General features: G+C 34.7%; 1 long non-coding RNA gene across 1 annotated transcript; it reads right to left on the bottom strand.

The window, feature by feature from the left end:
* Nucleotides 1–240: 240 nt before the first annotated feature.
* On the bottom strand, nt 241–27,590 carry LOC122239636. The gene is made up of 3 exons (XR_006218936.1): nt 27,544–27,590; nt 7,316–7,474; nt 241–287 (listed from the first exon to the last, which is right to left on the bottom strand). It is a non-coding gene; the product is annotated as an uncharacterized LOC122239636 (long non-coding RNA).

The following is a 27,590-nucleotide window of genomic DNA, read 5'->3' as shown; positions in this document are numbered from 1 at the left end:
TAATCATATGTTGGTCTAAAATAGTCCCTAAAATACTCTTAACCTTCATGAACCCTAAGTTTTCCTTTGCTTATTTTGAGCAACATTTATTTCAACAAGATTCTCTTAAAAGAAAGGAGGCAACAAACTTCTTAATATTTATTCTAATCCAAATAGAACTCCCTCTCTCTCTCTCTCTCTCTCTCTCTCTCTCTCTCACTCTCTGTGCACATACTGGCAAACACATAAGACTCTCTTCCTACCTTACTTTTTGTCCAGGAGAATCAGTTCTTATTAATACTTTAAGCCTAAAAGAGATAACACATTAAACTTTGTATTTATAAGCTTTTTTTGTTGTTGTTAACTGCTTTTTGGCACTAAAGTTAAAGAAGCTAATGCCAAATTCTCCATTTTACAGCAGCTTGTGCAGATTGCCATTTTTCCTATTTGAATTTAATTTTTATACTGAGAGGAATATGTTGTTAAAAATCAAAACTGATTATTATTAAATGCTTTTAGTAAAATTATGACTTGGGGAGCGCCCCCTCTCCTGGCACCACCCTGAGGTGACTCACACAGCCCGCTGTGGAAGGCATTAGCGGGCTCCCGCACACAGGCATTCTGTGGCAATCATTCTTTTCAGAGCACAATTTGTGGGTCTCTGTGAAATGCAGCTATTGGTGGTTCTGCCTGTACTCAAATGAAGTGATATTGAATTTCTATTATGCATGTGCCTTGGAAACCTCACAGCTCTCCATAAAGATTTTATTCACACAGCAGATTTGTTGTGACTTAGATAGTTTCAGACAATTTTAGATTTGAATGGACATGGCAGGATCTGACAGTATAAAAGAAATATCAGGAGAAAGAAACATGTAGAACCAAATGATATATTAAGCAACCTACAGAACAAAGCACAGAGAATGCCTGTGATTGTAGTAAACAAAACCAGAAAGTGCGTCTTTGAAGGACCTCTCATGGGGGCTCAGCTTTTTATATTGCAGATATGAGTTGGTGATAGAACTTGTCAACTCCTTTCATCCTACAAATTAAGTTTTGATAAAGCCTTGTTCCTTATATAACCTTCATATTTTTGAAATAAATTGCTCATAATAAGACACATTCTGGTTTTCATATATACTTCCAATGATCTAGGTCACAAATACAAAATGGAAAATAAACACAATTGCAAACAAACATTTGTTCTTCAACTAGAATTTAGAAGAGTTAATTAGAAAAAGAAAAAGAGTAATTTTTTAGTGAAAATATAAAATATGGAATTCAAATAATGGCAAAACAGGGGAGAGAGGAGTTAATATATTTAGGGCAAAAAATGATTTTAATATGAAGTTTCCTTCATTATTGAGAGTGCACTATGCATCAGGCATAATTTAGAGACTGCAGAAATAACACTGAATGATGCAGATAATATCCCTTATTTGATGGAGCTTGTTTACTAATGGGAAAATGGTTAGTAAAGAAGTAAATAAATTAAAGAAAGAATAATTCTAGGTAGTAGTAAAGGCAATGAAGAATTTAAATAGACTGGTAGGACAAAATCTTTCTGGAACAGTTGGCAGGGTGTGAGGAGGCGGCTACTTTATCTTTGGTGACTAGGGAAGGCCTCACAAAAGAGGTGACGGGAGTTGAGACATGAATGACAAGAAGAAGTTAGCCATATGAAGGCCTGCGGGCAGAGCATTCTAGATTGACATACAGCAAATGCAAAATCCCTTCTTAGGTTAATGTTCTTATCAGATGGTATTTCTTCAGATTCCACATATTTACATTACTCTAAAAATAATTCACTTCTGGACAGTATGGAAATTCCTCAAGAAATTAAAAATAGAACTACCATATGATCCCTCCATCCTACTTCTGGGTATATATCCAAAGGAAAGGAAATGATTATCTCAAAGAGATGTCTGCACTCCCATGTTCACTGTAACATTATTTCACAATAGCCAAGATATGGAAAAACAACACAAGCATCCATCAATGGATGAATGGATAAAGAAAATGTGATATAGATGGATGGATGGATTAATGGATGGATAGACAGATAGATCTACACACACACACACACACACACACACACACAATGTGATACAAAATGTGGAACACTTGTGTATCACAATGTGATACAACAAATGGAACACAAACACACACAGTGGAATATTATTTAGCCTTACAAAAGAGGGAAATACTGCCATTTGTGGTGACATGGATAAATGTGGCTAAATAAGTCCAAAAAAGACAAATACTTCATGGTATCACTTATATACAGAAATAGATAAATAAATGAAGTTGAACTCACAGAAACAAAGAGAATAGTGGGTGGCAAGTCCTGAGGGATAGGTAAAATGGAGAGAGGCTGATAAAAAGGTACAAGCATTCAGTTATAACATGAGTTAATTCCGAAGGTCTAATGTATAACAAAAATACTACCATTTATAAAATAAATTGCTAAGAGACTAGAACTTAGCGTCCTCGTCAAAAGAAAAAAAAAGGTAACTATGTGAGGTGATGGATGTGTTAATTTAGTAGATTACGGGAATCTTTTCACAATGTGTGCATAGATCAAATCATCGTGTTGTTGCCTTGAAATACACTTTTATTTGTCAATGATACCTCGGTAAAGTTGGAAAAAACATATGAGCGCACATACAAAGCTTCATTTTGGAATAAAAGTTGGATAGAGCTCATGGGAGAAAGAGATGAGGATGTTGGTTCACAACCTTGTCCAGAGCTTCCCTGGTGAAATCTGAAGCTGGCTCTTATACTCACAGGGCAGGAGAGACCGAAGAAAGAAGCAGGCCACTCCAGACTGGGAGGTGGCAGTTTTAAATTGCAGCACAGGGAACTTCAATGCAAGGTTTGTCTTGGGTGGCAGCAAGACAAATGTATACCTACGCCCACCTGCCAAATTTTAAAAGTTTATAAAGAGGCCTTAACTGGGTTCAGTCATGCAAGGACATGTCCTTGGAGCAGCCCCTGAGAGCAAAAAAGGTGAGTAGAACCCACATTTCTAGGAGAGGGAGTGGGGGTGAGGTGCCTCAGAGTACCCAGGTCCTGCTCATGAATCAATCAGTGGTCTTTTCTTTTCGACAAGGTTCCCCAGCAGAAGAACAGAAAGAAAAATACCTAGTAGGCTACATTAGAAAGAGCCAAAACACAACCGTCCCCATAGACATTAAGAACTGGATATACCTAAGTAAAAAATCAAGATAAGCAGCACATTTAATCATATACTTTTGAAACTTTAGTTCTGACCCCAAATCAGTTACCTCTTTTTTTTTTTTACCATAGTCATTCTCTATTTTTACAAATGACATTAATGCATTTAATTTCTATGAGCACCGTTTTATTTGAATTTTTTACAACCTCAAAAGCACCTTAATGTTTCTATAGAAATCTTCCCAGAACCAGTCTCAGAAATCACTTCCCTCTACTCCCGGGAGCTCTAGCCCAACTTCCCAATGTTCCCTGGATATCCAGGGTCTCTCATGTTCTTTTCTTTTTTTAATGTTTATTTATTTACTTTGGGAGAGAGACAGAGAGAGAACAGGGGAGGGGCAGAGAGAGAGTGTGAGAGAGAATCCCAAGCAGGCTCTCTGCCATCAGCACAGAACCCCACACAGGGCTCAAACTCACCAACCGAGAGATCATGACTTGAGCTGAAATTAAGAGTCAGACAATTAATTGACTGAGCCACCCAGACACCCTAGTCTCTCATGTTCTAAGGGAGAACTATATTATGTATCATTCCATACTAAGATGTTAGCAGTTTAGTTATCATATTTGAAAAGAAAATGAGAGGAAAGTATAATACAGACAATACAGAGTAGCATATCTACATATGGTAATTCAATAATCCAGTAACCCTGGTGAAGTTATTTCTAAGTGAAATACCATTTTATTACCCTTCCATCAACACCACTTTTCTGCCTCCATGTAGACCTGCCTTGACATGTAAACTTGGGATGGGCTTTGTTCCAGAAACTTTCAGATAAGCATCATCATTCCATAGGACCTGTGGAATATTCAAGTTTGCACATAAACTCAAATGTGAATTAAATGGATCTACAATATGTACTTGAAGTTTCCCTTGAAAGAGCCTTTACAGCAAGGTATTGTTATAACTTCAATAGTCTGTAAGCTCTTTGAGGGCAAGAACATCTATTCCAATCATGCCTTACATTTCCCACTAACATAGGATTTGGAATTATCAAAGAAAAATTGCACTGGATAAGTTAAATAGGGAAGGCAGATCTTAAAAACAAAAAAACACAAAAAGTATTGCAATAGGGGAGAGAGACTGAACTCAATTGTGCTGAAACAAAAGGTGGGAGAGATTCTCAGTAATGCAGTAGCTGGTGGAAAAGTACTGGAAGGTGTTACGGGGGGTGGGGGGTGGTTAATGCAATTAGGCATTGTATCTGTAAATTAGCAATGATCAGTGTTAGGTTCCTACCCTCCTACAGAGACTGGAAGATAGGAATACTATCTTTCTAAATGATTATATGTCAAAGAGATGGCTGCCAGGTCCTTGAGAAAGACATTCCTGAGATGTAAAACTGGCAAGAGGCTGAGAGAAGATTTAAATATCAAAGGGGCAGAAAAAGAATTTATAATTGAAAGTTTTCTAAAGTAAATGGTCCAAAGAAGGGTAAGCCAGGGACTATAGTCCAGAAGAAACCTATATGACATTTATTCAAGCTGAGGGGAAATTTTAAGGCCATCTGTCAAAATGTAGTTTTTGTTCAAGAAAAATTAGCTGAACAAATGAATGAATGAAGCTTCTAAATATTTTAGGAGTCTAGTGGATTTTGAAATCTTTCAACCACAACATACTTGAATATATATGTATAAAAGAAACTCCCCCTTAGATTATTAATTCCAGAAAATCTAAATCTAAAACTTTTACATAATTTTATTTCTGCACATTATAATACTCAACATATAATTTATACTGATGGTAACTAATAATATAAATGCAAACACAGTATCGGAAGCTCGAACTTTTTAGTTTTCTACTAAATGCTTGTATGTATTTAGGCTTCATCTTTTTCTTTGTCTTGCTGTATTAATTTCTTTTTTTGGTTGGGTGTTCAATTATGAGATGTTTTAGGACCAGGATGATTTCAACTCTCATTTGAAATGAATTATTTTCAATGAAAGTTAATGGAAAGGAAGAAACTCACTTTATTAAAGCGATCACTCAAGCCAAGAGTATTTTATTTGCCCTTCTCCACTGAGAACTATGCCCAATTACTTAATTAAATTTGAAATTATCAAATAGAGTACACTCTCCAGGGTTCAGATAGTCAAAAAAAAGGAAATAATTTGCATTTTCTGTTCAAAATTGAAAGATGTTTATTCTGGAATGTTAAGTCCTCCTTACAGTGTCAATTCATTGTTTCTTAGCCTGAGAGTTAACCTGATGGCAGGACAAGGAAAAAGCCCTAAGAACAATTTCCAATCACCTTCCTACCTGATTTCCAAGGAACAGAACACTGTGGGCCTGGACCTTCAAGCTCTACCCTCCCAGTGGTGCATCTGAGAAAAAATTATGGTAATCTCAAAATCCTATTGAGGCTTAAAGACATTTCATCAAGTGAAAAAAAAATTGAGTAAAATGCAGAAGGTTTTTTTTTTCTATTTAGGGGAACTCAGGTTTATGTGAATAGATCTCATGTGGGGAGTCTTTTGAAGCTAGGGACTTCAAAGCAGATCACGGACTTCCAGAGGGTTAATCACTTAATGCAAGAGAGGGGAGATGGAATTACCACCATTCAGTCAAACTAAACTTATCTTTTCTTTTGAGAGAGAGCAAACAAATATCCATCTTTTAGTTCCCAACAGTACTCCAGTTGAACACGTGTTTGTGAGCAGGCTTTCCTTGCAAGCTATTTTATATAAATCACAATGAAAAGAGATTCCAAATGTCTGCTAGTGGCATTTGATGCACCACTTCATTCAGAGGACATCATCTTTCCCCAAGCTGCAAATCTTAGGTTTTGAATGTTAAAACATGCTTATTCAATGCAGAACAGACTACCCAAAAAAGAGCAGCAAGATTATATCAAGTTAGGGCAGGAAAAGCTGGACTTTCTGACTATAAAAACAAGAAGCGCCTTCTATGCTGATTAAAGCTCTTTAAAGTTAGTAGAAATCATCTGGAATGTCCGGAAACTAGTAGGAGATAGAAAGGGTGGGTATTATTTCTACCAAACTTGCATATTATGGTCAATAATGTTTGTAACAAAAAAATCAGTGGCACCTGGGTGGCTCAGTCAGTTAAGGGTCCAACTCTTGATTTGGGCTCTTGATAGGTCGTGATCTCAGGGTCATGGGATAGACCCCGTTGTTGAGCTCCACACTGAGTATGGTGCCTGCTTAAGACTCTCTCTCTGCCATTGGTCTTCTCCCCAACTCATTCTCTGTCTCTCTCTCTCTCAAATTAAAAAAAAAAAAAAATCACATGGCATGATTAGAAATGAACATGTAGAAAATCAAGAAGATGGGGCACCTGGGTAGCCCAGTCATTTAAGCATCTGACTTCGGCTCAGGTCATGATCTCACAGTCTGTGAGTTCGAGCCCTGTGTCAGGCTCTGTGCTGACAGCTCAGAGCCTAGAGTCTGCTTTGGATTCTATGTCTCCCTCTTTCTCTGCCCCTCCCCTGCTCATGTTCTGCCTCTCTCTCTCTCAAAAATAAATAAACATTAAAAACATGTTTTTTTAAAGAAGCCTATAAAAAATAAGGCTACATCTTCCAGCTTCACAGTTCAGTGAAATAATAATGGCAATAGTAATATTAATAATAGGACTTAATCAGAACAACCTCAAACAAGTGCTTGGATAGGAGCTGAGGTAGGCTGTGGGTGGACACCATCTTTATGATTTACAGTGATGACTGTGATGTCTCTGGTCCCTCAGATGATCTTCCTGAAGAATGTACTTAAGTTTAATTATAGTTCATAAAGACTGCCTGATGATGACCAAGAAAAGAAAAGAAAGACAAGTGTACTTAAGATATTTTACTGCTGGAACTGTAATAGAAAGGAAATTGTAATGAAAATAGTAGTTTGTGATAATGTAACATACAATTAATACATATGGATATTATTTTATGTTTATAATTTACTATACGTAACTGTATTATGTATTACATATAGAATATAAATGAAAATTAAAGAGGAAATGGAGTAGAAATCCTGTATCTGATACTGACTCCATATATGTATTACTAGTTAGGGTAAAGGACAAACTATAGTAATGAAGACCCAGATAATTCAGTGGCTTAAACAGGATAAAAGTTTACTTATCTCTTACTGAATAGACCAGATATGAACATTCCTGGCTGGCTGGCTGGTTCTTCTCCACAAGGTCATTTGAGGGCCAGTTCCTTCTATCTTGTTGTTTCATCATGCCCTAGGTGTTGACCTTATTTGAACACACAAAAAAGAATCACCTACACATCCGAGTTTTAGCCTGTGAAAAGAGAAAAGAGACAATCCAGCATATTCCACCTTGTCTTTTAGGGAAATGACCTAGAAACTGCAAATATGGCCTCTGCTTATACCCCAGTAATCCAAACTCAATCCCATGGCCACTCTTACTGTGTTAGTTTGCTGGAACTGCTATAACCAAGTACCAAAGACTGAGTGCTTAAACAATAGGAATGTATTTCCTCACAAATTTGGAGTTTAGAAGTCAGAGATGCAGGTATCAGCAGTGTTTGTTTCTTCTGAGGCCCCTCTCCATGGCCTGCAGATGGTCACCATTTTCAGTGCCTTCATTTGGTCTTTCCTCTGTGCATTTCTCTATCCTAGTCTCCTTTTCTCATAAGGATACCAGTCATATTGGATTAGGACCCACACTAATGATTTCACTTAAGCTTAATTACTTCTATAACAAACCTAATCTCCATATATAGCCACATTGTGAAATAGTGGGGGTTAGAACTTCAACATACAAATTTTGAGAGGATATGACTCATTCCACAATACATAGCTTCAAGGGAGACAAAGAAATAGAATTTGTTGTTGGTGGCTATTTAGCTAGGTAAAATTTCAGTCCTACTACCAAAAAGAAAGAACACAAAATAGATATTAAGGAAAAGTTATCAGCATTTGTGACATTATTGTAGAATCAATAAGGCCAAAGAGATATAAATTAAAAACTCACCAAGAAAAAAAATGGGAAGGATATGTAACTGATAATGCAACTCAAAAGCAGTTGAACCCCACGAGAGAAATGTCTGAATACAAAGGCCTGGTTAAAATTAACTCAATTTTAAGAATAGTGATTCCATTTCAAGTGGGGAGAGTATAATTTAGGATGAATGTAATATCTGAATAGGATTCGTAAGCATTAAAAGAAACTGATTTCTCAGGATGTCTGACCAGTCTCCTTTGACCACCACAAAAAGTGGACATGACTGGGCAACCCACAAATAGAATTGTATCAATACTATGGCTCTCCTTTTTTAAAAATTTTAATGTTTATTTATTTTTGAGAGAGACAGAGACAGAATGCCAGTGGGTTAGGGGCAGAGAGAGAGGGAGATACAGAAGCAGAAGCAGGCTCCAGGCTCTGAGCTGTCAGCACTGAGCCCGACACGGGGCTCGAACTCACAAGCTGTGAGATCATGACCCGAGCCGAAGTTGGAAGCTCAACTGACTGAGCCATCCAGGCGCCCCTAAGGCTCTCTTTTTTTATCTTTAAATGTTACATCATACACACAGAAGATTCTCTCTTAATCTAGGAAAAAAGAAAAAGGTTTACTAAATGAAATTAAAGCCCTATAGATGTCAACTTGCTATGTGAGCAAAATATAGGGATTTTTTCCTCACAAGAATTATTGGATGTACACAAGAAGATAGAAGATGATAAATAAGACTCTTGCTAATTTCATATTTCTGGCTAAATTTTGGTGTTTTGTTTTTGTTTCTCACTAAACGCTCAAATGTGCTCAATGATTTCTTTTTTTAAAAAGTCCCTATGAGGGTAAGTCTCAAGTATAATTCAGAAACATACATATAACCTTCCTTTCTTGTTCTCAATTCCCATGGCAGTTCTATACTGTGAAACCATAAACATGTGAGCACAGTTACAAATTGTTAATTTATGAAATTTATTTGAGTGGATATTTGCCAGTTTCTTTCTGCTGTGACTCATGTTTGGGTACATGCCAGGAGCACCCCTTGCCTTTTACTTTACACATACAAGAAGAAAATGGGAGCATAAGGCACTTTTACTAAGAAATATTGTGATTAAAAAATAGTTATACAGCAAAAAACAGTTGCAAACACATAGTATCATTCATTGCTAATGAGTTAAAAGGATACCACAGTGCACATATAAATCACTATACAGTATCTTGCAGTTTATTTAAATTCATTGTGCCTCATTATAACTGAGCTATGCACCTTTAGGTCTGAGTTGATTAGGAATGCGATAGCTCAGAATAGCTTTTAATTCAGAGAAACATGGCCTGACCTTTACCATAATCCTGTGTGAAACACACTATAGTTTAGACATTAATAATGATGCTACCTCTTTTTCATACTGGTGAGATGCTACTTAAAATTTGGTATTATTAGTTAACAGGCTCAGGCCAATACATCAAAACCAAATTACCCTTCTGTGTATAACTACAGTACTTAATTCTGAGTTCTTCATCTCTCATAACTATTACTTCCTCTTTAAAAATGCTAAAAACCAAAATGTAATAGTGTCAAGTCATAGCAATAAGTCACAGAAACAAACTAAAGGCACTCCTCTTCACTCCCCATGGACTGCCACTGTATGCGGTTCAGGCTTTGTGCCTCATGATATACGTTTTAACAGCTAAGGCATTGCTTGTCTTTGACCTTTGTCTCTCAATTTAAGAATGCCATTCCTTTAAATCACCTTCTGGTAAGTCAACTAGTACAAACAATAGAACTTTCTTACCATTCTCATTCAGATACAGTAGAAAATGCAAATCACGTGTTTCAGTATCCATTTTCTTTAAAAAAATCATTTATAGTGTTTATCACTAAAAATACAGTAAATAATAAAGTAATATTTACAGAGTTGAATTGATCTAATAGCTCACCACACATTGTACTGAAAAATAACATTCCTCTGTGCCACTTGTTTTTACCTTGTGCATATTTGCTTCCCACTCCCCAGAGGCAACTTGTGACTCTTACATGTTTCCTCTAGTATTTTTAACTCCTATCCCCCAAATAACATGTTTATATTGCAAAATCTCAATATTTCCATTTTACGTATTACATGTTGACTTGCTATAATAAAGAATAAGATATAGCCCATTTAGAACATCATCCCCCCAAAACTAAGATTTCTCTTTATTGTCAGTCCTGAGGATTTCTTCTGTCACTCCTATGCCCAATCCCCTTACAAAGAATCCTTTTTTTTTTTTTTTTTTGAGTTAGGATCTTCCTTGTATCTGAGAAACAGAAACTCAAAACAAAATATCAAATGTAATGAGATTCTACTTAGCACAGGCGAAAGAACATTCCAGGGTATAGAATGACCCTCAGAGCTCATTGTTTTTCCATGCTTGAATTTCCCAGGACACATGGGAAGAATCAAAGATGGCTACTGGAGCTTTGATTATTATGCATATACTACAGAAAAGAAAGAGGTAGGAGAAGCCTTTCAAACACTTGAAAACACTTCTGCAAGCTGTGCATACCACCTCTACTTCAATCCCATAAACAGAACTTAATCACATGGCCACACCTATCTGCAAAAAAACCCCAGGAACTTAAATCTTTATTTTAGCAGTTCTGTTCCGAAGAAATACAGAGGAACAGCATTATGGGCTTCTCAACCATACTAGGTCATCTTTCTAGATTATTTTTTGTTTGCTTGTTTTTCTTTCTAGATTATTTTAATGAAACATATTGAAGGAACTTTCTGAGAAAAGATAGACTAGAGATATATTTTTGAGACCTTGCCTCTTTTAAAATATTTTTATTTTTGTACTCTCATACTAGGCTGAAAGACTGGCTGGGATATAAAACTAAATTATAATTTGTTGTAGAATTTCGAAGGTGTTTCATTGTTTTCTAGATTTCAGAGTTGATATTGAGAAGTCCAAGCCCATTCTGATTCCTAATTCTTGGTCCATGATCCTTTTGCATTCCACTCTGGGAGCTTTTCGGATGGTCTCTTTACTCTAGTATTCTAAAATGTCAAATAGCATGCATTATGTGAGTATCATTCATTAGTTTTACTCAACACTAAGACAGGCTTTCTTTCTTTTTTAATTTTTTTTAACACTTATTTATTTTTGACAGAGAGACAGAGCATGAGCAGGGGAAGGGCATAGAGAGAGGGAGACACAGAATCCGAAGAGACTCCAAGCTGTTAGCACAGAGCCTGATGCGGGGCTCAAACTCACAAACGGTGAGTTCATGACCTGAGCTGAAGTGGGACGCTTAACCGACTGAGCCACCCAGGCTCCCCAAGACAGGCTTTCAACCTGAAAATTAAAGTCAACTCATTCTGGGAAATGCTTTGCCTTATTTCTATGAAAATTTTATCACTTCTTCTTTTTCATTTCTCCTCTGAAACTTGTACCCTGACATCAATCAAAATGATCTATGTTGCGTTGCAGTTAGAAAGCAAACCCAAACATCAGTGGTTTAACACAGCAGTTTATTTCTCCCTGAAATAAACTGGCCTGTTGAGGGCTTAGCTCCATGTTGTCTTTAAAGAGGCTGGGCTGATAGAGTCCCCAACCTCCCAAAGATCTGAGGACGGCAGTAGGGGAGAGGTAACATGGCAAGTTACACACTGATTGTTAAAAAAACAAACAAAAAACACACCCAGAAGTAATTTGCAACATTTCTATTCACATTTTATCAGTCACAGAAAGTCACATGTCCACGCCTAAAAATTATGTATTATGTACTCTTCAGTACCTGTATTCTTTCACTCATCAATAATACTGCATGTAATAAAGTGATTTTCATTATTTCAGGGTTGTACTTGATTATAATGACTATACCACCCTTTATTTACCCATTCAACTATTGTTGGACATTTAAGTTATTTCTAGTCTTGGACTATTAAGAAGAAAGCTAGTATAAACTTCACTGTGCCTGTCTTTTAGTGAAAAACATTGAAAACGTAACAAAAGTTATTAATTTTAATACATTTCAATTTTTAACTTCTTAATAGTTTAATGGTTGGTGCTCTTTGTGCCTACTTAAAAAAATCTTGGATTATCCAAGTTATGAAAGTATTCTCCTAAGTTTTTTCCCCTAAACTTTTATATTTTACTGCTCACATTCAGGTCCATGATCCATCTCAAATCAATTTGGGTATACAGTATACAGTAGAGGTCAAGATTTTTTTCCATTTGGATAACCGACTGAGAAGTATCATTTATGAAGGCCATTTTTTTAGAAGTGGATTTGCACTGATGCCCTTTTTTGTAAACCAAATAACTACGTATATTCCAGTTTTCTATCTCTTTGACCTTTATTTTCTTTCCAGAATGATTTATTCAACTTTATATTCTAAACCTTATATACCTATATTTTAAATTTCTATTATCCCATTTTATTCCCAAAAGCTCTTTCCTTTTCTCTGATACTCCTTTTACATTGTATACTGTTTTTAAATCAGAGATAACATTATAGTCTCTTATCTATGGATCTTACATTTGTGAGTATTGGTTATATTTTTTTCAACTTCCTGAACTGACTCAGCCTCCTCTGAGTCCGTGTTTTGGTGTCTTTCATGTAGAAGATTTTCTCAAACATCTGGTGGTCACAGGCTACCCTATCCAGTATATATAAAGTCAACTAGAATCTCATGCTAGGTGAGGGGAGCTTACTAGCTGAAGGGTCTCAGTGTATATGGGATTGCTAAATAGAGACTAATATTTTAATAGCTTTTCTCTCCATTCTGCCAGTTTCCACAGAGAAATCTTCTGCTAGGAAATGTAAAACTGGGACTTGACTACAGTACCACCATGCTCAACAGTATCTGCTGTCCCTAAATTCAGAGTTCCTCTGGTTAGTTCTCTAAAAAGAATAAATACTCAGACCCCTACTAAAGTGGAGGAAGAAGTATGCTATCAGTTATTTAGAGTGGGAAATAGAACAAGTCACCTGATTGCTTTGTATTACCAACTTTCAACACTCTTTGTTTCTATCCTACCACCATTGTATTCCATATTCTAATATGCCCACTGTTGTCAAACCCTAGAGTCTTTGGGATAAATAGGATCATTTCTTGATTGATATCCACCACAGAATGTGAACTAAGCTTTCAGATTTTTCTGTTTTGCTTAGTAAGTTGCCACTTGTCCATTTACCTACGTTTAAAAATATCACATTGATCTCCATTATCTGCTATTTTCTGTCCCCCTCTCCTCCACCCATTCTCTTTTGCCTTATAGGTTTATGATTTTTTTTCTGTATTCTTGCCACCATTTTAGTGGTATTTAGGTAGAAAACCACGTTTTCTACATTCTTTGTCTGATTTGGATTCACTGTTGGCTCTCTTTGGTGCAAGATAAATTACATTCTGGAAGCAAAACAAAACAACAAATCAGGTGTTTCTATTAAATTGAAAGTGAAAAATAATTAATCTCCCTGCCTAAAGTTCAACAAACTTGAGTTTATCTATTTTTTTCTTTCACATTTAAAAAGTATCTAAATAGCTTTGTGAACACTAGCTCCCAAATGCCCACACTGACTGTATTCAAAACATATGACTTTATTTTTAAATAAAAAGTTATAAAATGTTAAACAAATTATATTGAAAAAATCATCATTTTTTTAACCTTCCAACAGAACCTCTTTTTAAAGTTTTCTTGAATATGACAGTGCCCTCTACAATTTCTTCTTAAAAAATAGATTGTTTTTATTGCCATTAGAATTGCATAAGCCAGTCTAGCTGCCTAGGCAATTTTCTCCTTTCATCACTACTCCTTGTCTTATCCCTCCTGGGAATGTGCCCCGGAATGCAAATTTGCCTCCACAAATAGACAAGAAAATGTCTTAAGACTGATGTCAAAGAATAGCTGACTTCTCTAACTAGCACTACCATTTCAGATCCATTTTTATTAAGATACAAATATCAAACAGTAAAATAACATAAAGACAGTAGATACGCTATTTATTAAGTACTGGTTTTCAAATGGGGTAAGAAGGAGGCTGGTAGAGGAATCTTGGCTACTTGTAAGAAACAATAGCAACGTAACTTTGTTGTTTCAGAAGTGTACCCCACTCCTTTCTCTCCTAATCACCTTGTTATATAAATAAGACATTAGCTCTGAAAAAAAAAGGAACTTTGCCTTGATTGCACACCACTTGAACCAGAACAAAACTCATCTTAGAGTCCCAGTCCAGTGTGCCAGTTTATTTCCATTTGTGAACTACAGACATTTAATATTTTTTTCTCTTTTCCAATTATTCTGACTAGGACTCCCAGCATAATGTTAAAAATAATAACAGTAATTTGAATAACTATGTGGTTCTTGCATCCAATAGAAATGTTCCTTATGCGACCATATTAGTTATGATTCTGGCTTAGAGGTTGAGATGCATATGATTTACATGTTAAAACATTGTCCATTTATGCATTTTGTTAAGAATTATTTTAAACAACAAATGATGAAAATTTTTCAGCACCTTTGGAAAAGAAGAATATAATTCTTCTTTCATATGTTAAATTATAACACAATTTTTTTCAACCATCTTTGCATTCCTGCTAGAGATCTCAGTTGATTGTGTTTTATTATATGTTTAGAAATGTTTAGCTAAATTCCATTTGCTGATATTTAAGGATATTTTATTGACATTTACTAGTCTGTTACATTCCTTTTCAGTTATTTTTGCCAGTTTGTATTATCAGTGTTTTGCTGGCTTTATTAAAGAACATTAAAGGTTCATTTACTTACATCTGGAAGATTTTAAATAGCAAAAGAATTGTAAGTTACTTTGAGTTTTGGTAGAAATCATCTGTAAATCATCTTGGAGTGGTATTTAGGTAGGTGGGGGTAGCTCTATGAGAGTGTTCTCTCTGTTCTTATATGATTTGTCTCTATAGGTTTTAAGTCTCGAGATCTAAGTTTTGAAAATTTCAATTTTCTCATAAAATCATCCTGGTAGAGAAATATATTACCATAGACTATAACAAAATAGTTTCTTAAGATTCTCTTAATTTCCTTTATAGCTCTGATTATTTTCTTATCATTATTTTCTTTTCTGATGTTTCTCTTATCATATATTCAATTCATGTGTATATTCATTTACATAAAAAATATTTAATCTAGCTTGTATCATTGCTATTTTAAGTAGCTACGATACAGTGATGAATTTAAAAAAAAAAGGAGGAAGAGAGAAAGAGACCCTATTTTCTTGTGTGTCTGTGTGTGTGTGTGTGTGTGTGTGTGTGTGTGTGTAATTTGAGTTGGATAAATAACATATGTTCATACTATTTTATATATGGCTTCCAAATTTTCTAAATTGAATTTAAACTTTTTGAAAAGCTATTATACTGCCTGGCGAGAAGGTGTAGAAGAGAGGAGAGGTATAAAGTTAAGACATTTTATTTCTGGCTAAAAAAAAAAAAAGCCTCTTTCAGTATTAAACAGTTGTTTTTGAGAAAATGTCTAATCTTTTCTGGATTACTTCACTAACCTATCTCTAGTATTTTTCCTAGAATATACCTAACAGGTGGATCCTTTTTCAAAAAAGACATTAAAGTTGTCTCCTAATCCAGATCCTGACTTCTGATCCTTTTTTGGTTTTCCAGAGTTTTGCCAGTTGATCTAGTCCCTAAGTACGGATACTGGCATCTATGAAAACATTCCTGTTTCTGCTTACTGTTGAGGATCCATGCTGTCACCCTGTACTGAAGTCTGCTGACCAAATTGGAAAAGTTCTGCTTTCTCAGCATAATAAATATGTAGGCTTTCTGTAGAAGTTTGGCAGGGGGGTGAGGGGGGCTGGTGAGGTGAAATGTCAGCGATCTTTCTGCCTGCTAGGTCGATTCTATGTCATTTCTCTGTTGTGCTCACAGCCCCAATGAGTCTTATCCATGCCACCCATCAGACAGGCCCTTAGTTTGTACCCTCTACTCAATGCTTTTACAACACAGTTCACCTTTATCTTTCAAAAACCTATAGATCCTTTGAAGCATCTGTGATAAGTGTATAACACTCAAAATCTCATTGTTCCCTAAGTTCCCCAATTTACTGAAGACTTCACTACTTGGTAAACTATCTGGATCCTTAGCCCTAGTTCCATCATGAGTCATGGCAAACTCAACATCTGCAGAGGCAATCCATCCATTATTGTAAGTCCACTATGTCACAAATCCTGATCTGCAAAATGTTACTTTCCCCATTCTGATAAACATATCACTGAAAGCTCAAATTACTTAACTCCATAGATTTTTTTTTCCTGCTAGAATGTAGCACTCCTTATTCTATTATCTCTCTCACCATCTGTTCCCTCATCTGACAGAACCCCAGAGTTAGTGAAACCCAATATTAGGCACTCTGTAAACAGCTGAATATGGATGGAGAAAAATCACACGAATATGCCACTCAGTGCTACCTGTCAACTCTCCAATTTCATAGAAATGTACCTTCCACTGCCCAAGACAGACATAAGACAACTCCCTTGTTCTCATACTCCCCAAACCCTTACAATTCACTTTATTTGATAAATTTTTCTCATTTACTCTTGAGGAAATAAAGCCATCAAATAAGAATTTCCTAAGCCCACCACAAAATTTACAACTCACCAGCCATATGATGCACTGTTTCTGTCTTCCTGATTCTGCTTTGTATATTTTGCCTAAACAAAGATTTATTTCTGAAAGTATCATTATTATAATCCATATTCATATAGATATTCTCCATTCATTTTTACTATTTTACACAGTTTCATCATACATATATACAACATTGTACTTGTTTCTGTGATAATACAAGTAAGAGGACTGAAAACAAATCAATTTCAAACTTTTCAGATTTCTATATTAATCAGATGCTTTCTTTGATTATATATGTAAGTAAGTGTCATGTAGTTTTCTCTTGTTTTCTATTTCTTTTCTTTGAGTAATAAAATGCTTACATTTTTAAGTCTTTATGCATTTTAAATTTATAGGAATTTTCTCTTGCTATGCATTCATGCTCATCAAAAAACAATGTTATCATTTTGTTTAACATGTATCTGCCTTCAAGGAGAAAATTCACTTAGGGGCTTATAAAATCATCCAATATATTTTTCTCACTAGAAATTCAAGTGACATTCTGGAGTCTTCTATTTCTGGTAAAGATGGTATAATGGGGACTGGATTTACTCTCTTATGTGAAACAACTAAAAATACAGACAAAATATGTGAAGTAATGGTACTTAAAACACTGGAATGCGGGTCAAAAAGGAGAGTGAATGTTAAAAGATGGCAGAAAAGGGAGATGATCTGTACTATTGCCCTTACTGCTTGGAGAAAATTTCTAGGCTGAAACTTCAAGCAGATAAATGACATGTAAGTGGAATCCCTGAAAGGTGTGAGGTGTTGGGGCTGAAAAGATACAATTAATACAGTAATAACAACTGAATTTTTTCCAAATGTGATGAAAATTATAGCATGAATCTAAGATGTTCAGCTAATCCCGAACACATTAAAGACAAAGAAAACTATACAAGACTCACCATAATCAAATTGCTTAAAACCGGTGATAAAGAGTAAATTGTGTAAGCAGCCAGAGCGAAATAACATCTAATATACAGAGTAACAAAGATAAGAATGGCAACCTAAGTCTTGTCAGAAACAAAGAAAGCAAAAAGACAATGGAGCCACATCTTTAAATAGTTTGGGGTGAAGAAGGGGGAAGGGAAGTTTTGGGCTATAATTTTTTAACCAAAACATCGTCCAAATATGAAAGTGAAATAATGACTTTTTCAGATATATAACATTTGAAAGAGCTTTTCATCACCGATCAGCACGGTAAGAAACATTCAAGGTGGGTGTTCAAGCAGAAGCAAAATAATACCAGACTGAAAACTAGGTAACACACACCCTAAAATATAAGGCCGTGACAAACAGTAACTATGTAGATAAATGTAAATAATTTTTATTATTTAAATCTCTTTCAATGATAGTTGACTGAATCAAAAATAAGAATGATACATGTGGGGACTTAACAGCATATGCAGATATAAAATCCATGACAACAGCAACACAAAGGCCAAGGAAGTGTAAATAAAATATATTATTTTAAAATCCTTTTACTATACATGAAATAGTATAATACTACTTGGAGGTAGAATGTGATCAGTTAAAGATATGTACTATTAATATGACCGCAATCACTCAAATATCACAAGCAGTGTTATAATTGTTCTGTTACTTGAGTGACTTTTCAGTACACACAAACACTAAAATATTGGTTCACTAAAATGAACCAAAAGGAGATCAAATAAATCACAAAAGACAATTAATGCGAAAGAAGACAGTAAACAAGGGAATAACAAAGAACAGATGGGACAAAAAGAAAAGAAATAACAAGATAGATTAAAATCTAACCATATCACTAATCCCATTAAATATAAACAACATTAAAAGCCCATTGAAAAGGCAGACATTGTAAGACTGGTGAAAAGACAAAATCTGAGTACATGATACCTACAAGAAATGCACATCAATGTCTTTTCTGTCTTTGCTAACAGTATTTTTTCCTTGTCTTTGCCTTTAAGTGTGTTTTACTATGCTGTGCTTAAGAATTGTTTTCTGTGTGTGTGCATGTGTGTGTTTATGTGTATTTGTCCAGCTTGGTATTTATAGAGATTTTGTATCTTGGGTTTAAATGTTTTAGTCAGCCTTTTGTGTGTGTCTGTATATGTATACGTATATCTACATACATTTGTGTTTATAAAATATAGAATTTTATAAACTATAGAGAACTTATAAAACTATATATTTAACATTTATGAAAAAGATTAAGAAAAGTAAGCTAAAATTAACTATTTTATTTCTAAAAAAAAGATTAACTAAAAATTATTTTTATTTTTAAATAAGATGAAAAACTATTCTTATGCATACCATAATCCACATACCTTATCTTATTAGGTTTGGCATACCTTGTATAGACCTTCTTGGAAAAGTTAAAAATTATTTTTTTAACAAAGTGAAAACTAAAGTTATTTCTAACTACATCATTGATTTGTATTCAGTTTTCATCCTTTATGAGACAGAAATAACACAAAAAGAGAAGATAATAGCCTAAAAAACACAGAAAAATATTCTCCATTAAAATGCTCACTGAAAATTAATATTGAATCATTGATCTACAGCTTACTGATCATACTAATGTATGTTATTTTAAGGTTTCCACTAGGACAAAAATACTGAAAAAGTCTGTTCTGGAGATTGCAATATTCATATTTAACTCATTATCTTCTCATGTAAGCAATGTCTTTTACCATTTCCCAGAAATTTCTAGGACTCTGGAACACTTTTACTCCATGTACCTATGTCACATTTTGTGACACTGTAGTATTGTGTTTTTAATATAATTTAGACTTCAGAACAAGTTTTTGCAATTTTTTGTATAGTGAATTATTCATTCATATAGAATTACATGTTTGCCCTTTCAGGGGCTCTCCATTTCTTCATGCATATTTGTATTTCTATCTTCCAGCATCTTCCTTAACCTAAAAAATGCCCCTTAGTATTTTTCAATGTCTAAAAATTAATTTGCATTTTAAATTTCTCCCTTTTTTATGGGAAAATATCACTTTTGAAGGATAGTTTCACTAGTTTATAAAATTTCAAGTACACAGTTGTCTTCTCTCAACACTTTAAAGATGCCACTCCACTGTTTTCTTGTTTCTTTCATTTCTGTTGAAAAGGCAATCCTAAATTTTATTTTACTGCTGTGACATTTATGCCATTTATTCTCTCTTTTAATATTTTTTTTCTTGTTTTTCTCTTACTTAGGGTTAGGTTCCAGGTTTTGTAAGGTTGATTTTCTTCCTCTAATTCATAACTGTGACCAGAACATAGTCCTTCAGGTCCAAGAACCTAGGTCATTCTGCAATGCCCTTCCTCCTTGGCAATTCCTGATTTTTATTTTTTGTCTCCTTGGAAATTTGAAATTTCCAAAAACTCTTCTCTGCTTGTTAGAAGCTCTCTGCTTACTTCTGATCTTGTGGAACTTACAAATTCCACAAATTCCCGAAGACAGAAGGCTGATGAACATTGGGCACTTGGCTGTATCTGCCATTTACCCAGGACCTTGCTCCCTCAAGTCCTGATTGCTTTGGCAGCCCTGAATCCCAGTGTATTCTCTGTGCACATCTATGAGATTGTCCAAAACTTTTTTGGATTCTCTTCTTAAAATGGTACTCTTCTTCTTTCACCTGACTCTCATCCATCTCCGGAAAGCTTCTTCACAAGCAATATAATAAACATTATCATTAATCAGTCCTCTCAATCTTTCTTCTCCTCTGGTTTAACTTAACCATCTAGCAATGCATTTTTCATTAGCCATAGTCGAATATATACAATTTTTCTTTATTATTTGTTCATAGACTAAATGCTTTTTTTAAACTTATAGGACTTGCCACTATACTCTCTCTAGAGACCCCAGCTGTTTCAATTCTTCTTAAGTGTTACAAATACATACATATACATTCCCATGTATATACAAATACCCAGGTGCATGCGCATGCTCACACACACGCGCGCGCGCGCGCACACACACACACACACACACACACACATCTGAATCATAATTTTAGTTTCAGTTTTTATGTATCAACTTCATCCATTTATATTAGAGCCAAGTGAATGTAAACTATGGTTGCTCTCTCCATTTCTCTCCATGATATTCTCCCAATTGACTTAGGGCCTTACTGACCTCCTGAAATTGCCCTCACAAAAATAATGAAAGACCCTTTCATCACTAGATAAATGATAATCTACTTTTTTTCATATTTTTAGTATCTTTTCAATGCCCACATGGTAAATCTTTATTCCCTTATGAATTTCCTAACATTCCTGGGTTTCTGAGGCTCTATTGGATCCTGGTTATTTTCAAAACAGTCAAAACCTGGTGCAGTTTTTCTTTTGATAATTCCTACTTCACCTCTTACGATACATAGTTATATAAAGTTAAAGTAAATGTTATATAGATTTAAAATCTATTGAAGATCATTATGTTGTCCTATTTACTTCTACATCTCAATAATTTTGCATATTACAGATATTTAGTAAGTAAATTTCATTAAATTAAAACTATGAATCATTAAAAATTTGAATGTCTTCTATGAACAAAATAGTGACAGAATAAAAATTTCTTTTCACCAACAATTTCCCTTGAATGTAAATCATATTGAAATGGTGAGTAGCATCATCAGAAATGTGTTTTAGAAAAATCAATCAAGGGGTGGTATGCACTTAGACTAAACTTAGAAAGTTAAAACACGTTTAATGTATTCTTACCAGGGCTGAGCTTTTTCTTAAAGATAAGAAATTGCTACTAGAGGGGCTCCTGGGTGGCTCAGTTGGTTAAGCATCCACCTCCGGCTCAGGTCATGATCTCACTGTTTATGAGTTTGAGCCCCGCATCAGGCTCTCTGCTGACAGCTCAGAGCCTGAAGCCTGCTTCAGATTCTGTGTCTCCGGATCTCTCTCTGCCCTGCCCCCACTCATGCTTGCTCTCTTATTCTCTCTCTGTCTCTCTGTCTCTCTCTCTCTGAAAATTAAATAAACATTAAAATAATTTTTTTTAAATTGCTACTAGATGTTGGTAGCCAACACTACTTTGCCAAGCATTAACAATACACCTACTTTGATGCCTTTCAGTTCTTGAAACTTGACATATTCAGTACTGAAACTATTGTTTTCCTCTTCCCACAAGTCTGCTTTTCTCTTTCCTGTGTTCCTATATTGGTGAATGGTACAATTCAGATGGTTGCTTTAAATCAATATCCAGTCATATTGGACTGTTTCATTTCTTTATTGCCTACAACCAGCAAAATCTATAGATTTTACTCTTAAAATATTTCTTGACTCCAACTACCTCTCTTTATCCCCATTGCCAACTTCCTTTATAAGCTCTAATCACATTGTACATTGCAGAATTATTACAATACTCTCAAAACTCAAGTCTTGCTTTCTTCTAATTTTTGCTACACTGTACAGAACTAATGCTCTTTATAAAAGGTAAATCTAAACATTTCATGCCTCTGATTAAAATGCTGTAAGTTCTCGGCATTGTTCTTTATATAAACACTAGCATATCTTATATGCTCTTCTTCATCTGCTTCTCTCTCTCCCTCTCCAGCCATATCCCTTGCTACTTCAGGCTTAACTTGTTCAAGTTCCATAAACAAGTCATGGTCTCTCTAATCTCGGAGACTTTACACATGCAATTCTTTTCCCCACTTCCTCGTCTGATTAATTCCCACTCATCCTTCAAGTCTCAGCTTACATGCACTCTTTCAGAAAGCTTTCCCAGATTCCCAAAATGGATATGGTCACTTCTCATGAGCTTCCATAATCAAACTGCCCTTTCACATAACTTATAATGTGTTGTAATTTTCCATCCACTTATCAGTTTCCTTTAATAGTATTATTTGGAGAAACACCTATAGTACTATCTTTTAGTATCATTTTCTTAAAATCTAACACAGAAAAGAATATGTGGTAGACAATATACATACATATGTATGTGTATATATATACACATGTATATACACATACATACATACACACACACACACACACACACACACAGATTTCATTATAGAATTGAATGAATCATCTTGAGGCTTTCCAAGCCATATTTATTACTTTTAAAATAATAAATAATCTGAAAGACATGCATTTCATAGAGTAAAAGCAAGGAAAAAGTGAAGGAAGTAAGGTCCTTATTTCATAGGGTTTATTAAAATCTAGTTGAAGAACCAAAAATAAATACTACACAGAAAATTATAATTTTGAACCAGAACTATCATAAAACTTTCCTGATATAAAATAAATGTGTTGTATTTTTCAGAGTTACCCAATATTTGAGGCATAGCAGAGGTAAAGAATATGTTTGAACTTTGTAGCATTAAGACTCATGAGTTCAAAATAGAATTATGACATATAAGTAACTATCACTTATTTTTGAAGCAGTTGTGCTTTCTTTTCAGATTAACTAATTCTATAATTTGAATGTTTTCTGTGAGTGAAATCTCAAAAAAGAGAATATAGAGTAAGGAAAACATTAACATTATAGACAATATTCTTTTTTTCTAGACAGACAACCTCTGTCCAAGGAGTGTAATCAGAGAATTTGTGAAGTAGATGAGATATGGGTTATGTTTGTCTAAAATTATTTATACAGGCAAGATATGTGAAGACCAAAATTCACATATAAGAAAGCTCTGGACACCTGGATGGCTCAGTCAGTTAAGTGTTAGACTCTGGATTTCGATTCAGGTCATGGTTCGTGAGATCGAGCCCCCGTGTCAGGTTCTGTGCTGACAGCGGGGAACCTACTTGGGATTCTCTCTCCCTCTCTCTCTGTCCCCTAGTCTCTCTCTCAAAATAAATAAATAAACTTTTTTTTTTTTTTTTAAAAGGAAAGTTCAAATACTTCCATGTCTAGAGGGTGCTTCCTTCGGACTGAATCTTAAGATTTATCAGTTATTTAGTGTGAGATGGTGGAGAACTGTGGAAGCTAAATTCAAGAGTTCATTATACAATAAGAAAACCCTAAAATCTGCAAATCAGGGAAGGATGGCATGTGATAAAATAAAAATTGGAGACAACAGTCAACAAATGATATAAACAGAATAAATTAAAATTATAAAATAATCCTATTGGAAATCTTTTTGAGCCATGTATTACGTCTTTAGGAATTATGCTTCTTTCCTAGCCTAAATTTCCACTCAATAGCAGTGAGCCAGCACAAGGCACTTCCTTGTTAAGCTTTCCCTAGCTAGTTCTACCTCCAAGCTGGAAGAGCTTCAGTGCCCCTACCATGTGCTCTGATCACTTTGCACTTCCTCTGCCATATGTCAATTCACTGTGAGATAGTAAGACTTACTTCATTGCTTGCCTTTCCCACAAAACCAAAAGCTCTATGAAGACCCTCATGTTCCTTATTCCATTCCCAACATGACTCACACTTACCAGGTGTGTATTACTTCTTTTAAGTTAGTGATTTTGTCTTTGGGCAAGGACAAAAAGCTCTGAGGGTAATCTGGTGTGTGCCTATGGATGGGCTCATAATACTTCATGGAGGAGTTGATAAAGAAAGCCACTCAACCTCACCACAGCTAGAGTATCTGCCTAGAGCTCTAAGAGAGTGGCACTTTGCCTGGTTTCCCTCCTGGAATTTTTCCTCCCCTAGCATACTTGATTTATATTTTAAAACGAGCTGTTCTGTTAATTATTGAGCATTTGCAGAATATTATGCACTTACAAAGTGCTTATGCTGTAAATTATTTTCATTCACACAAAGAAAGGTGATATTCATGTTATATCCATTTTTTAAGCAGAAAAACCAAGTAAAAAGATAGCCATCCTATTACACAGCTAGACAGAAAATCAGCCATTTATTTGTATCTTCTTCTGAAACAGAATATTACCATGGAAATCATAGTTATGAATTCTATTCTATTGCTTCTCTATAGCCTCAGAAAGGCGTTTCTGAGGCCATAAAAGTAGGCAAGAGATAAAGGTGTGTCTTTCCCGAAAAATAGGCTAAATTGAAAGACCGAAACTTCCCCATTCAGGTAGGCAAGCTAAGGCTTAAATTGATCATAAATATTGAAACAATGATTACACAATACAAACACTAGAGAGAAATATGTGCTATGATACTATAACCTTTCACTTAAATATTTTAAAAAGATTTTTATTCACATTATAAAGTTTATTTATTTTTTTTTGAAAGAGAGAGAGAGAGAGAGAGAGATAGAAAATGAACCACCAGGGGAGGGGAAGAGAGAGGAAGAGAGAGAGAATCCCAAGCAAGCTCCATGCTCAGCACAGAGCCTGACTCAGGGCCTGATCTCACAAACTGTGAGATCATGACCGGAGCTGAAATCAAGAATCAGATGCCTAATGGACTGTGACATCCAGTCACCCTGTTTTGTTCACATTTTATATTTACCATGACACTTTTAGGTAGATTGCTTTATAAAACAAACCCACCACAAAACCTTAAGCAGTCCTGAACCTTGAGTTTATATCCACTTGATCAAAAAAGTTATTTCTAAGTTATTACATAATGTGTTCAGAAAAATAACTACTGTCCTTCTACCATTATTTATTTATTTATATGTATATATTACATGTATATATGCATATATATTATATGTATATTATTTACATTTACTATCAACATAAATTATACAATACTATTATATATTTATACTATAATATACTTATAGTATATGTTAATATATAAAAAATTATAAAACTTTAGTATATATTTTTTATATTATATATATTTTATATATACACACATATACATATAAAACATTGGAGCTTCAAAAATAAAAATTTTTATTGACCCATAAAGTCAGATCTCCAGAACTGTTTTTCATGCATAAATTATTGTTTTTAATCTATATATTTTTTTTTTTTTTAATTTTTTTTTCAACGTTTTTTATTTATTTTTGGCACAGAGAGAGACAGAGCATGAACGGGGGAGGGGCAGAGAGAGAGGGAGACACAGAATCGGAAACAGGCTCCAGGCTCTGAGCCATCAGCCCAGAGCCTGACGCGGGGCTCGAACTCACGGACCGCGAGATCGTGACCTGGCTGAAGTCGGACGCTTAGCCGACTGCGCCACCCAGGCGCCCCTCTATATATTTTTAAATGTGTTCAAAAATTTAAGGATGCATATATCTGTCAATATAAGTATTGTTTGTCTCATATTTCAAGCTACTTTTTAACTTCCATTGTACAGATTTCCCCTTTCAGATGATTTGAATAATGAGGTTAACGCTCAACAAAAGCAACTTAGATATGTATTTAAGAAATAAACCAATCATCAATAATAATAATTATAATAAATAGGCCACTTATTTTAAAACAAACAAGCAAAATAGAAAAATTTCTTCTTGGTGACTACCAAATCTGTTTTACTTCTAAAGCGTACTGCACTTTTCTGAATTCAGTTCTTTTGAAAGGTGAAATTAAGGTCTACTAACGATATTCCATTGGCAAATTCTTATTACATTGAAGACTTCAATGGATCTACCCTTATTCAAAGAAAATGCAAAAATGAAGTTCAAAAGCTATTGATACATTATCAAAACTATTTTTCTCCCAGTAAGTAGTTTAGTATGTGGATTATCCATAACCACTTTCTAACCAAAAACTAAAGCTTTCTTCCAGTTATATCCTTTTCCCTTTGGCCCACTTCACATTAAACATTAGAAAGACTAACAGAAAAACCATACCTAAATAATTGCAAAGTTGGAATTTTTAAAAATTGAGATTTTTTTCAGAATTATCTATTTTCACAAATTTCTAATCCCAGACTATAGCCCACTCTTGCTTATTTCTGAAGTGGCACAATTTCAATTCAAAAATGGAAATCATTATTTAGTGTTTCACTTGAGGTCATGAAAATTATTTTAGGAGTTTTGATAATGCTCCATGTTTTAGCAGAAAAATATCCAATGTACATGGCATATTCTTTACCTACAAAATATTCTGCTATTAGCAAAACAGCTTTTGGTACCTTCAACTGAAATGTAGATACTTAAAATTAAGTAACTCCTCCTGTAGTAAATAATGCCAAATACTTTTTTTTTTTATTTTTTTTAACGTTTATTTATTTTTGAGACAGAGAGAGACAGAGCATGAACACGGGAGGGGCAGAGAGAGAGGAAGACACAGAATCTGAAACAGGCTCCAGACTCTGAGCGGTCAGCACAGAGCCGGACGCAGGGCTCGAACTCACGGACCCTGAGATCATGACCTGAGCCGAAGTCGGACGCTTAACCGACCAAGCCACCCAGGCGCCCCAATAATGCCAAATACTTTTAAAAGCCTTTCATGTAAAAAGCACTCACTATGGGAAATTTCTTCCTTATATAAATATAGCTAGAATTTGTCTCAATAACTTCCAATTCTTATTTGTATGACTATCCTCTGAATAAATCAAATGCCCATCCTTCAAGTAAATGATGACAGAAATTATGTCATCTAATCATTGAGCAAATAATTATTCTGTACCTACTTTATACTAAGAACCACTTGTGAACAAAACAGAAATGGTCCCTACTCTTTTGAAGCTTGCTCTTTAATAAAACATTTCTCAATTCCTTCAAGATAATTTTTCTTAGAGCTTGGTTTTCACAATCTTAGCATACTTCTTCAGCTTATCTTTCATGAATTTAACTTTGTAATATCCTTATTAAAACATATATATGGGGAAAAATGTATGATTTAACCTCTAACTTTATTACATCATAGGGCATTATTTTTTTATATAGTTATGTATTCTAAGATACTATTTTATATTGTATTATACTTTTACACTCAGGTATACATACATTCAACACAGAAGACCAAATCAGTCTTTTCTTCCTCTGGACAGGAC

This window comes from Panthera tigris, chromosome A1 (assembly GCF_018350195.1).
Source record: "Panthera tigris isolate Pti1 chromosome A1, P.tigris_Pti1_mat1.1, whole genome shotgun sequence".
In the NCBI taxonomy this organism is placed as follows: Eukaryota; Metazoa; Chordata; class Mammalia; order Carnivora; family Felidae; genus Panthera; species Panthera tigris.
This window is presented reverse-complemented; position numbering and strand designations above follow the sequence as displayed.